Source organism: Melozone crissalis, unplaced genomic scaffold, assembly GCF_028551555.1.
Source record: "Melozone crissalis strain CALT ecotype California unplaced genomic scaffold, PUWL_Pcris_2 ptg000002l_1, whole genome shotgun sequence".
In the NCBI taxonomy this organism is placed as follows: Eukaryota; Metazoa; Chordata; class Aves; order Passeriformes; family Passerellidae; genus Melozone; species Melozone crissalis.
The window spans coordinates 20,724,736-20,738,429 of record NW_026535780.1 but is presented as its reverse complement, the minus strand read 5'-3'; the positions used below and the strand labels follow the sequence as shown (position 1 = coordinate 20,738,429).

Below are 13,694 nucleotides of genomic sequence, written 5' to 3'. Positions count from 1 at the left end.
AGTATTTAAATTGGCCACGAGTGTCTTTATTTTGAGACTTCCAGTTAGGTCTTCACACCAGAGGATCTTTTATGTATGGGCTGGGATGGTTCTTGTGAACCAAAAAGATCTCTTTGTGTTGTAAATTTCTGTAGATTTTACTTGTCCTCTAAATCAATTTTCTTGGCATCAGAAGCAGCTTCATGGTTAATTAAATTTTCTTTCATGCTTACAAATAATTTTGTAACACCCAGCTGAGTTAAGATGCAGGAGAAAGTTGGATACAGGCAAAGAGAAGCAGTCCTAGTGTTTTTGCCTGCATGTCTGTGTTTTAAGTCTCACCATGAAGTGCAAACTGACATTGTTTTCTGAAAGGCTTGCAAAGTGTAACTAACAGCAGTGAGATGCTTTTTCTACCATATGTAGTCATAGAAAATCAGCACAAGACCTTAACTCGGGTTAAGAGAAGAATAAGTAACCTAAGTAATAAGTAACATAAGTAACAGGTTGTCTGAGGAAGGCTAGGAACTAAAAGTGAGTTCATGTTATCATGCAAAGCAACTTTGGTGCTGTGAAAGCCTGCCATAATTTTTTCTGTTGTCTTCCTATACCTTCAGAATTCTTTTTTTCCTACTCAATGGGGTTTTTTTTACTCTATTCAGCAAGAGGGGAAAATACATCTGAAAATGGTCTGTTTGCAAATCCTCAAACACTTCTTCCTAAGTATAAAAAAGTAAACATTTGACCTAATTTTTAAATAGTTTCAAAAACTTAGCTAAATGCCAGTAATTCTTGCTTTGTATTCACTATATGGAAATGTCATACAGATCATGTGTGTTGGTTTCAATGGTGGTTTTTGTATTTATCTATCTTTGCTCTTATATGTCAACTTTGTTAGTAGTGCAGAAGCACTCTTGAAAAAACTGGCTGTACAGAGAAGATGCATAGAAGGCAAAGAATGGGAGATCATCCAGTGTCTACTGGAAGAAGTAGACACTAATTTACTTTACTATTTCACATAGAGTGATTATTTATTTGTAATTTTAATTTAGCTGAAAAAAACTTCTTCCAAAGCATAGTGTAGTCTAAAGTGACATTTATTTTTGCTCTCTAATTATAATCTTACTGTCAGTTTGCCAGAGCTGTGCTTTAAGGGTGGAGGAAATATCTTCTTCACAAAATATGAAATAGCAGTGATATGCTGCAATACATGTCTTACACTGTGCTGCCTTATGACTTTTGAATGGGCACTGTTTGCACACAGCTGTATCAGGGCTTGCATTTTCACTTCAGATCTTCACAGGGATCATGTGAAAATTGAAGCAAATCTGTCTGGGCTTGAGCCAATGCAAATAGTTGTTTCAGTAAGGATTTTTACTTCATCATGTCAGTGAGACATTTACACTATTTATGAAAGCTTCCAGTAATGGGCTGTCTACAGCTCCCTTGGTTTACAGGTTTCTCTCCAGCAATTTGAAAATTGCTGTGAACGTTTCCTTTGTGTTGACATCAAAATTCTGTTGGAACCTCTTTGAGGTTGCAGCTTTCTTTAACAAATAAAAATGCTCCAAAATCTTCAGCACTGTTGAATAGGGGTTTTTTAGCAGTAGTAAAAAGTAGTGTTAAGAAAATTAAAAAGTAATATTTAAAAAATTTATAGAAACCAGCATATATATGTAGGTTCGGAGATTTACTGTGTAAATCCTTTAAAGGTGTCTTGCCTTTAAAAGCTGGAGTTTGAGTTTTTTTCCCTTAGAGTTTCATGTACAATGAATTACCTACTGGTAGTCAACTGCAGTTTGCCTCATGGAAGTCCATTTGTCTCTCCCACAAGCTCTGGGGTTTTTTTCAAACACTCAAGCATCAGTTTTGCAGATAGAACTTGCAACTAGAACCTTGCAGTGTTTGTTGTGCTTGGGCTAGAATAAGAATCTGTCCACTTCTGACAGGTGAGTAACACCTGAGTTCTGTGTTACAAAATGAAATCATTAGATATTTAATTATTAACATGATATATTCTTGGTCAGCAAAATTCAGTCATAGTATATTGAAATGGGATTTTAAACATTTCATTGCAAACAATGAGAAGAAAATCTTTGTCTTTTGCTTCTTTATTAAATGAAATTCATTTTGAAGCAGCAGCATCTTGGCTTTTCCAGCTGATGGACATGCAGAAATGCAGAATACCTTCCCAGCTTTAGATTACTTCTTCTTTATCACCTGCAAAGGGAGACCAAACCCAGAAATTTAAAGCTATTTAAGGGGCAGTTAAATGCTTTACTCTCAAATCTTGCCATTTGTGAAAATGAGAAGGAATGTGCAGAACCGGTGATTTCTACGTTATCCTGGTCTCAGCTTCTGCACTGGAAGTTTGTTTGGCTCCACTGTGTTGTGTGTGACATACCCCTGCTGGTATGTCAGAGCTGTTGGACGTGTCCTTCTGGAATGTTACTATCTTTTCTCAATGTTTTGTACATATCCATTATCCTTTTATGAATTTCCTTTGCTGCCTTGTTGAATTGTAAAGGAACCCATTTTGGCTTTTCTCACACTTTTATTGCTGTGTTGTCCATGAAGTGTTTGGCTGAGGAGAGCTGAGCTGTGAGTTTTAGGGATGGGGGTTATAATAGGCACCTTTCCGTTATGAGTTTTTCTTGTGTGTTTTTTTTTTTTTTAATTGCAGAGATTTCCTATTTTATGGTACACCAGGGACTAGAGAAACACTGGCACCAGACATTTGCTAATGAATGTAGCCAGGGTGAAGGGGGAGTTATCTTTTTTATGAGAAATGTGTCAACTGCCTGAGTGAATGGGTAGGAGAATATGAATGACAGTTTTGTTTATTATTTGAGCAGGTATGATTGAAATGTGCCACATGTTCTGAGTTCTAACTAATTTTCTGTGCTCAAGAAGAAGTTTTTTTCATGTTTTGTCAGGTCCTTCCACAGAAATGGGACTCTCAGTGTTTCCTTTTCCAGTGGGGTTTTGGAGGACTGCAAATCTTAGGATGTATTGGGAAATATTAATAATGCTAACAAGAAAATTTTGCAAAGCACCACCATCCCCCTCAAAAAACCCCCAAACTAACCAGTTCTACTGCTCTTGTAACCATAATGTTTTTCATGTATTTTACCTTTCATACAATGCTGTTTTCCTGATGTCAGTGTTCCTGTGTTTTCTTTGTAGGCCTGCCAGATGTGACTTTCAATTGTTTTCCCGGATGAGATCGATGCCTCTTGCTCCTGTATGGTCCAGCAAACAAGACCAGGTTCATAGGTGGGACATGTCTTGTATCTGTATAGAAGGTGCTTGATCTTTGTGAAAAGAAAACCACAACCTATTTAACTTGATGTGACACTTTCATTGAACCTGAAAAGTAGTAATTCAGTGCTAGTGAATTTCAGATGATTTTTAAATGAGAATTGAAAACAATTCACTAGGCTTGAAATCAGCCCAGGGTCTGTGTTATCTGTATTTACTGTCTTAAAATGACTCTTTTGCAAATCAGTATCTCATCATTAAAATATTGTCCTTTTTGAGGGATCAATGGAAATGGTTATATGGAACCGAAGAAAATTTACTAAACCAGTGAATGAATCATATTTTTCTGTTAGCTCAGTTGTTGGAGCACTTCTGGCAGTAATAGGTGGCTTTGCCAGTGGAAAGGTTGTGGCAGTCGGAGCCATCAGCAGACTGGAATCTGTAGATCCTGCTTTATGAAGACCTGGACACTTTGTGTGAGAATTCCACTTCAACTTGCCAAACAAAGAGGTCAGAATTTCAACTCAGCCTTAGTGCTTATGAGGCAAAGTCCATCTTTAACAAACCCCTGTAACAAGGCAGCATCACAGGGCAGTGCAAGTCTCCATCAGCAGTGTCCAGTTGGACACCAGAGAGCTCTCTGGAGACTGCATTTGCTGTGGAGTCCAAATCTGGTACTGGATATGTGTGAGTAAGATGATTCCAACAGGTAATTATTGCTCTGATAATTTTTGGTTTCACTTTGACCTGTGATGGAAATAGGATGCTGCCAGACACCAAAATGTTTAAAAAAGAATGAGTTCATGAATTCATTATAAAGTATGGCTGTAGCATCTTGAAGGCAAAAAAAATGGTGTGCACACAAGAATTTCTTTTTGGTAACAAAAGCTTTGATCAAGGCTGGTGCTGGAGCAAATTAAGTGTGTTGGGATCTGATGTTCTTACTTGTACTTATTAACAGAGACTTGGACTAAGATGTAAAGCACACTGCAAGGCTTGGGAACCTTCTAGCTCATTAGCAACAGCTAAGCAAGAAAATGGGTATGTAGCAACTAAAAAGTTTTGAGATGGGGGTGGTGTGTGGGGGACAGTGTGTAAAACTGGAACCCTGGTTTTGTGGGTTTTCTCTGGCTATCACTAATACTTTTTAGCACTTTTTGGAAGAAAAAAGATAAAAGGCTTCTTGGATCGAAGGCCAGTAAAAGTGCACTTCCATAAAGATCTGCACTCAACCCAGCTTTCCCACACCAGCACTCTGTGTCTCTTGGGACTCAGTGCCTGCTCCAGGGGGCAAGCCTGGAGTAGCAAGGGTGGTCTGAGTTGGGGGTGTCCCTGCAGCCTCCTTGTGGCACCAGTCACATCCTGTCATGTTCAGACAGCACACAAGAGGACACTAGACTGAAACTAGCACTAGAAGCTGGAAATTAGATCAAGGTGCTGCTGTCCCTGGACAGGGGCAATTCCTGTCCTCCCTGTCCACGAGAAGAGACAGTGCATGGTGTTAAAAAGCCACTATGGAATGGTCCTGGAGTGACTGGGAGAGACTGAAGGCAACCAGGGAGACACAAGGTGACATAAGAGCTTCTCCAAGGATGTTGATTCCAACCCAGGGACTCTGTAACCCCATGCTACATCCCAACCTCCTGCCATGCCCTGCACATACACCTCCCTTTGGGGACCATACCCTGGCAAGCTCATCCCAGCACCCTGTGCCTGCTGAGCCAGCATTCCTGAGACCCCCTCACTCGACCAGCACTGTTCCACCACTGTGTCCCTGCCTTGGTCAGTAAAGGCTGGACTGATGCCAGAGGGCTGTGTGTTTCCTGGGTGTCCCCATGCACTGGCTATGTGTCCCATAGTGTCAAGTCCAGTCAGAACATACCCATGTCTTGATGGGTTTGTGTGTCCTCTGGAGCTGCATGTCTAAAACTAGCATGCATCTCCAGGGATGGAAGAACTGATGAATGAGAAATTAAGTAATTTTTTTATCCTCTGTCATTCTGTAAAGTGACAAGATTTCACCTGCTGGTCATCTTTTTCTTTTTCTTTGCTCTTCTTTTGTTTTTTCCCCATGTTTGTAGTTTTGGCTCTTTTCCAGTTCTCTTCCATTTCCAATATGTTGCATCCTGTGCTGATGTTGCTCCTTTTTCTTTCTCTTTTTCTTGCTGCCTTGACTCTCCAGAGCTGGCGCTGCTACTCTGCCTTCCAGCTCAACTCTCCAAAGGCTGAGGCAACATTTATCTGCTCACACAAAATAAATTACATTAATTCAAACAGTCACCATTTCCCCAGGTTTTTTCCTCCCCAGTTTGGTCTGGGTTCTTTTTTTGCTTCTGCATATGCTTACACCAAAACTTCTTTCAGCTGCTGACATAGCACCTGATAACATGTGAAAGGTTCTGCTTGAAGGCAGGACAGCTGCTGCTGTGTGAGTGTAGAACACACCAGAAGGGTCAGTCTGCTTCCACCCCCTCTAGCCTATGATCTACCAGACCTACTGATGGATTTCAACTGGTGTATACTGGCCTCTACTGGTACCTGACACCCATTTTGAATGTTTAATGTCCAAATCTGTGTGCTCACTGACTACTGCACTGTGTGTTACTGAGGAGGACTCTGACTGATCAGAATACTGACAATAGAAATGTTATAGAAGCTCAAGAGGAAGACTTCAGCGTTTGTGTGTCTTTTATATCCCAAATCTGCAGATTTCTCACTGAAAAGGTCCCTTTGTCTTTTCAGCTGAGAGAGATGTTCCTTGGATTGGAGGAAGCACTGTTCCAATACTTGTCAATGATTAGAATCATTGTTGATTAATTAGTTTTTATCCAAACTAAGGAGGTTTTGGGGGTTACAATCCACTATAAATCTCCATCTATAATTAATGGGTGAATATGATCTGGAATTGAGAGCATGAATAGTACCAGAAGTTTCTGTACACAGCAATACTGTCTGGTTTGGGGATTTCACTGGTGTAATATTTGAAGATGTTGAGCTGACTGGATTTAATGTTTCAACCAGTCTCTTTTCCACTCTCTAGAACAGTGAAGAGTCACCAATCTCTAGGTTAATCAATAAACCATATTTCAAACACTCCAAATTAAACTAAACACTGACATTTTTGAAGGGCAAATCTCTCTCTGTAGCCACACCACCAGAAGAAGGAGGAGGCAACAATTTTCCTTCTGCAGATGGTCACTAGATGAACTAACAAAGTAGGTCAGACTAGAAAAAATAATTTTTTGACAGCTAGAAATGAATTTTCCTTGCTGTTACTGTTGTTGGCCTGAACCTGCAGGTTCAATTGCAGGACAATATTGTATGCTCACAACACCTCACCAGGTTGTTGTTTGGGGATCCTTGGAAAATCATACAGAGACAACTGACAGTGGCCTCTCTGCCTCACCTCTGCAGCTCAAACACCTTCTCATCTACTGCCCTTTAAATGGAGGCTTTTTGGATTTCTAACCCTCCCCTGCCTGTCTTCAGAACACCTTTGCTTAAAGAAATGGTGCAAGTCCAATGGGTTAATATTTTCTATCACATTACCTCTGCCACTAACTTCTCTCTGGGTGAAATTACTGGCTAGGAGAGAAGTCAGGAATTCAGGCCAGTAAATGGTATAAAATGGTTCATCATGGTACTGTGAGAGGATGGGAGATGGGATGTATTTATTACTTGCAAAAACTGCAGGCATTTAAAAAATGAATTTATCATTCATTTTACTTGCATTAAGTTTACAGTCCTGGAAAAGTGTCATTGTCATAGAGGTCACAGGTAGGGCTGGCTCCTATGCCTCAAAGGCTCTAGGAATTCACCATCTCTCTCAATGATGTTAGGACCATTTATTCAGCCATCTACATATTTTGGGGGGGAAAAACCCATCAGAACCCAGAACTATGAAAATAAAAAGTCCTTTTTCTGTGTTGGTAACTACAAGTCTGACACAGTAGGCTCAGCAGGGGCCAGCAACTGAAGGGGCCTGGATCTGACCTAAGCAGAAAATGTAAAGCAACTTCTCAGCTAATGTATTTGATACAGCTAAAGACTGGAAATAAAAACCGTCACTCCAAGCAGAAAGTTCACGGTAGAACTGTAGTAACATTATTATTTCAGCCAACAGAAACATTCAGTCTTCTTTTCTGTTAATCAGTTACCAGACAATGAAATTGAGTACACAAATAAGTCCTGTGCTTATGTGAAATACATTAATAATGTTTAAATGATCATATATCCAACTGTAAGTAACTTGTAAGTAAATACTGCTAAATTCCTTTTCCCTGAATTAGGAGAAAGTGAGGAAAATATGTATTTTTGAGAGGAAATCTCTTCAATTGGTGTTTAATACTTCATGCAGCTCAATGGACATGGGATGGGTTTTAATTATCAATTCCTCCAGACAACTGCAGTCATATAAAGGTGTCCCAGAGACAAGCACTGACCCATTTTTCTGGCCATAGGTGTGCACTGTCTCACACACACTGAACACCACAATTCCTGCAGCATGCAAGGCCCTCAAGACATCACAGCACATGCATTATTCTCTAAATATCACCATTTATACAGTTTAGTTTCATGTAAGAGCACCAGCTCTAGTCATTAAACAACTAGCTTTTAGTAAAAAAAAATAATTAAACAGCAAAGAGCATCTAAAAGAATATTTCCATGAAGTAAATACTGTGAAACAAACATGGGACTTTTGCTACTCTTGTGATTTTTGCCTAGTAAGTAGACCCTACAAGGTAAAACAAAGCATACAGAATGAGCTAAAACTAAACACAAAAACCAAACAGAAGCTTCTGTGTTTCTAAGTAATCAAAAAGCAGCCACTGTGAAAGAAAGGACAAAGTTAGCAGTTCAGGTAAGTAAAGAAAGCATAAATAACTCAAACCTTTCTTTGCATGCAGCTATTTGAAAACTTTGAAAAGACCACAGCATGCCAAGAGCAAGGGCTTGTGACTTGAAGGTCCTTTTGTTTTGGTTTTCCGTTTTATTTTTCTGATGTTTTGTTTTCCCTTCAATTGCATTGGCTTTCTAATATAAGGGTTTGATTTGTTTGCTATTAATGCAAGAAATTATATCAATTCAGTTTAAAATCAGAGGCCAAAATTGCTTTCAGGAACAAGTCAAGGTAGTCTGTTTGCAAAGGGAAACCACCAAAAACCCCTAAAATTCCTGTTTAACAAGTCCAAAAAGATACACTGTTCTGCATGTCTGAGGCCAATTGTTTGCAATTACTTTATTTCTAGGATGTATGTCTAAAGGGGAGATTCTGAACTTCAATTGAACAGAACTGTCACTGTGTTTCCATTATGCCTTAGCCAAGTGCAGAAAAATAATCCATCAAAGCATTATGTGTAATCAAACAATGTGGATTTTATCATTATTACTCTGTCCCATCCTTCACCATGATTTTACAGAGTCTGCTGATAACAGAGAGCCAGACATGTGCCAAGACCCTGACTCAGCTGTCAGATCTTGTCAGACATCAACACCATTTCTGTTGGGGTGCCAAATTTCCTGCAAGGCATTTAAGACTTAGTAAGAAGAACATCATTATGATATAGGAGGAGATGAGTGTCTGACATGGGGCAGTTGGTGAGTTCATTGAAAAGAAGCACCTGGAAAACATGAGCAAAATCACCATGGGGCAAAAAGAAAGGTAGAGGATGGACATGCTTTTCTCTAGAGTGAACCAGTACAAATATTTCATGTAACTCTTTCTGCTAGAAATGCAGATTGAAACTGAAAGACTGCAGGTTAACTCTGGCCCTGAATGAGTCTTCACAGGACAAAGGAGAGATGCCAGTCAAAGGCTGAGGAAAAGAAAGTAAATAAACGAGGGAGGGGAAAAGGCAGAAGATACATCTGTGCTTTGATGTCGGTGGCATGAGAAGGAAGAAGGAACAGAAAAATTGCTTTCAAAGATTTTTCTGTTATTTCATACGGTTAAATGAGGTTTCTATCCCAGGAAAATCAGAAGGGCATAACTCCAGCAAATTTTTGCACAAGTATGACCAAGTTTAGTTCTCATCTCAAAGCCCAGGTAACAGTCACATTCACAACAATATTATTATATTTTTTCCCTCTTTTCCCTTAGATATACCTTACCTTGCCTATACCAAAGTTAGGTACCCACTCTCATGATGGAATCATCCAGGGAAGAAATTCTAAAGACTATTTCCTGCACAACAGGCAGTACTGCAGCATATTATGAACACAAATGGATGGCAACTGCATGTGAGAAATAAAAGCTGACTGCAATGCATGCTCAAATGCATGTAAAAACAATTTAATCACCAACCCCTCCACTTCCTGCACACCCCATCACGAGTTTCTCTCACCTCAGGTGTCAAATCCAACCTGGGGCCCTCAGGCATGAAGGGAAATGACAGAGAGTGATGATGCTCAACAGATTCCTAAAACACCTGTGTGAGGTATCAGCACTATCAGGAAAAATTAAACTATTTTATAGTACCTGTAATAAACACTCAGTCTTTTTTTTTCATCAATCTTAGACAGCATCCAGTGAAACACTGTATGATGCCAGGAGGATAATTCCTTGGAAAAGAAGGAAGAACATAGTTCCCTTTTCCCAACTCAGTAGGCTGGGTACCCTGAGGGCTGCTGGTCTTACTGTTAAAGACTGTGGCATTAAGTACCTCTGCTTTTTCCTCACCACATGCTATAGATGGGCTTTTGGAGGCTGGTCACTGAACTAATTTTGAAATTAAAGGTTTTTTTGGTTTTTTTTCATGAAACACTAAGTCTTTATGAAAGGCTTTGCCACAATAATTTTCAATGGCTATTGAGCCCAAACTGTCCACAAGAAAAGAGTTTGGGAAGGGAGCTTTAGCTGTGAAAGCTGGTTTTTTGGTTTTTTTGGTTCTTTTTCCTGAGAGCTACTTCTTGGTGTAGAAATGGTTCGTTACCTGCTATTAGCTGAGTCAGGAGAATTACAGAGTAAACTTGCCTCAATGAGTGAGAATTTCCTTCTTAGCTTAATTTCAGTGGCTCAGATAACTGTTCTTCCTTCTTTTCCCAGGAAAGTTCAGTTTGCATCCCCCCAGAATATTCATGTGCAAGAACATAAAAATGTCAAAGACAACTGAAAAATGGGTCAAAATGGAAAGAAAGTGATCTTTGTGGTTAAGTCTCCTTCCAGAAACAAGAATATCACATCTCCTAAACAGTCACACCTAAGCAAGGAGAGGGAAATGTCAGATTGTCAAAGAGCTCAAACTTCTGAAGATGCAGGTTCAAATAGCAAGTGAAAGTCACATTGGATCTTTAGCTTCTTTTTTCTTCCCAAGGACAGTTACTGTATTTATTAGGTTTTAGCTTTCTTTAATCCATTGTTACTCTCCCAAATCAGCAGTTTCTTGCATAATCCTGCTGCCCCCCTAGTTATGCTGGCCAAACTAATGTTTTTCAGCAGCTGCTGCTTTTTTTGATTCTGCAGTTTGGTTTTCAAACAGTACCTAATTAAAAAATAATCTCTTGGCTTTCATTTCTATGAGTAGCTTCCCAGTAATGAACAGTGTAAGGTAAAAAAGCTGTACTTCAAGCAGTGTGGACCCAGAGTCACATGTGAAATAGAATAATTATGTCCTAAAGTTTGCAATGCAAGATGTTTTTCCTAACCTAAATTACTTGGAATTCTACTGTACAGTGCTGTAATGGCAACATGACATTTTTCACTAGTGGTTTTTGGTTTTTTTGTATCCAAGTTTCTCATTTTTATGGAGCTGTGACTTTTGCCAGAAAGTAAAAGTCAAGCATTTCCTAGTGAAAAAATGGTGACAGATCTCTGTTTTTGCAGAGACATGCCTATTCCAGGTATGGAATACTCCACTGATACTCTATTCCAAAGAAAGAGAAATCCTGACTTAAGACATTTGTGTCACTGCAGATTTGCAGGTACACCCTATGGCTCATGGAAGATATTCTCAGGTAGAAGGAGAATCACAAGTATGTGATGGGAAAGCAAAGAAAATTTACACATGGGGACCATTTTTTGGTTACCCTGAGCTCAGAGTAAGTCTGATTTCAATTTTGTTAATACTAAAGCGGGACATTTTTTGATACTCATACAGTTGCAAATTCACTTGGTTGTTAACTGATGCCAATTCAAACAATTATAGGAGGGATATTTAGCTTGTGAAATAATTCAACCTGTAATGGACTGACTTGTTTCCAAAGTTGGTGTGGACTGTTCCTCTTGCTTTTAGTGATCTACATTTTAGGAGACTGGTTTCTCTTCCTAATTTTTAATGTAAAAGGGCTTTTTACATTTTAAAATAGCCTCCTAGTAATGTTGGCTATTAATGTCTTAGCAGTTTTTTTGATGGATTGGGGTGGGGTTGTTTTGGTTTGCTGTTTGCATGTTTTTATGTATAGCAACCAGGAAAGGACTGATTTCAGCAGTGATGACTTTAAACCTGAAGTTCAGTGACCAGAATTTCATCCTGGGCAAAATACTAATACTTGCTTTGCTCAATTTCTTTGAAAATCCAGTGTTAGAATTGAGCATACATAGAGTTGCAGTGTTATAAGGTAACTCCAGTACCCTGTAGGACAGAAGCTGCCACCCTGGGCTACAGTTGGGGAAAGGGTCAAGAACAGGCCTAGCTACAGCTTTGCATAGACTGGAGAAGGCTGGAGAAGGACCTGCCTTCAGAGGATATTGCTATGAGGAAAATTTGGGAAATTGCTGCGTTGAAGAGCTGGAGGACGGTCAAGGCAGAGGAGGCTGCTGTTTACCTGCCATGATGAGAAAGGAAATATTACAGAATCACAGAACCATTTAGGTTGGAAAAGACCTCTGAGATTGAGCCACACCTTTGACTGATCTCCACCTTGCAAACTAAACCACAGCACTGAGTCCATCCAGTCATTTCTTGAATGCTTCCAGGGATGGTGACACCTCCACTTCCCTGGGCAGCCTGTTCCAATGTTTTCTTTCCACAAAGAAATTCCTCCTGATATCCAACCTAAACCTCCCCTGGCACAGCTTGAGGCCGTGCCCTCTTATCTTGTTGCTAGTTGCTTGGGAGAAGACTTTACAGGACAGTGATTCCTTTTGAGAGGACAGACAGGTCTGCCTCAACTGGCCTGACTCAGCACATTTGGAACAAAACATGACCAAGTGCAGAAAGAGGCATTTGTAATGCTTGCTCCAGATCACAAAATAAACAGAGGGAATGTGCAGCTGGCCTGGTAGCAGCAACAGAGCCTAAGCCTTTGCTCTTCATTTGGCACAAAGAGTCGCAGTGCCTGCATAGGAATTGAACATTTTCTTTTCACCAGATCTCTTTGCCACATTCAGAAACACCAGTGATATGATACTGCAGCTGATCTGACAAGTGGACAGAACCTGTAAAGATTTTGCATTAAGAAAACAGCCAGTATGCTCCCAATCCATTACATACTGATTCTTTTTGCTTTATATCACCTTGATTATTCCACCTCTAGTAATACAAAAAGCAGGATCCTGAGCTGAACAAATTCAAAGAGAAATGTCTTACTCAGGAATAAAAAACTGCAGATTAACCAAGATCTGTATCACAAACCAACTTAAAACATGTAAAGCAAAATCACCAAATGAAGAACTTTATGTCAGGTTCCTATTCCTAAGATTTTCACCATGCTGACAGTTTGTAATAGAAAAAGCCACAAATCTTGTTCTCAGAAATTCATTATGTAACATTTTACACAAAAATACAGGATGTTGTTATACAGCCAAGCATCTGGGGTGATTTGCCCTGATTTAAGAAATAAAATCTCTAGGAAAAGCAGCTATTTACTAGAACTAGGATGAAGGCAGAACAAATGACTGGATTTGTGCAATTCAATCATTCTGAATGTTAGGAAGCATTCTTTTACCATAAAAAAATCAAACAGAAATACTTACTTACCTTGATCCTAAGAGATGCTGAGTACAAAGCTACTCGTAATTTCCCACAAAAAAGCTCAGACCAGTATCTTTAGAGAGAGAGAGAGGACTAAATTTACCTGAAACATTCAGGAATGTTTTCACAGTACCAAAGAAAAGGAATTCAGGGAAGCCACACAGGAGTATGTCCTGAGAGATGTGTTGAACACTGAACAAAGGGGCAGTCAAACCCACATTGCAATGACAGCTGTGGGCAACAACAGACACGAGGCCAGGAGGAAGACACAGCCAAACCAAGAGCAGAGTGAAAGCACCAGAGATAAAAGATGTATTTTGTTTTATCCATGCTGATCCATACATATTAACGTATGGGCTCTCTTCCTTGGATGCCAAGCTATCCTCCCACTACCTACAGTCACTTCAATGCTCCATCTCAACACACAGTTAAATAATTTCTGCTAAAGCTTTTCCTGACAGTTTTCTTGCATTCAAATATACATGCTCATTCTTCCAACTTTGAAGCATCACCACTGCTTGCAGGAAGCCTGCTCCCTGCACT

The 13,694-nt window shown here is 39.6% G+C and overlaps 1 long non-coding RNA gene across 2 annotated transcripts; it reads right to left on the bottom strand.

Annotated features, from left to right (window-relative positions):
* Positions 1-2,117: 2,117 nt before the first annotated feature.
* LOC128933015 (uncharacterized) lies at positions 2,118-13,610 on the bottom strand. 2 transcript variants are annotated; one of them, XR_008482742.1, is made up of 5 exons: positions 13,158-13,610; positions 9,585-9,668; positions 5,263-5,481; positions 3,113-3,348; positions 2,118-2,199 (listed from the first exon to the last, which is right to left on the bottom strand). It is a non-coding gene; the product is annotated as an uncharacterized LOC128933015 (long non-coding RNA). The 2 variants fall into 2 exon arrangements; XR_008482743.1 differs by lacking the exon at positions 9,585-9,668.
* Positions 13,611-13,694: the final 84 nt, after the last annotated feature.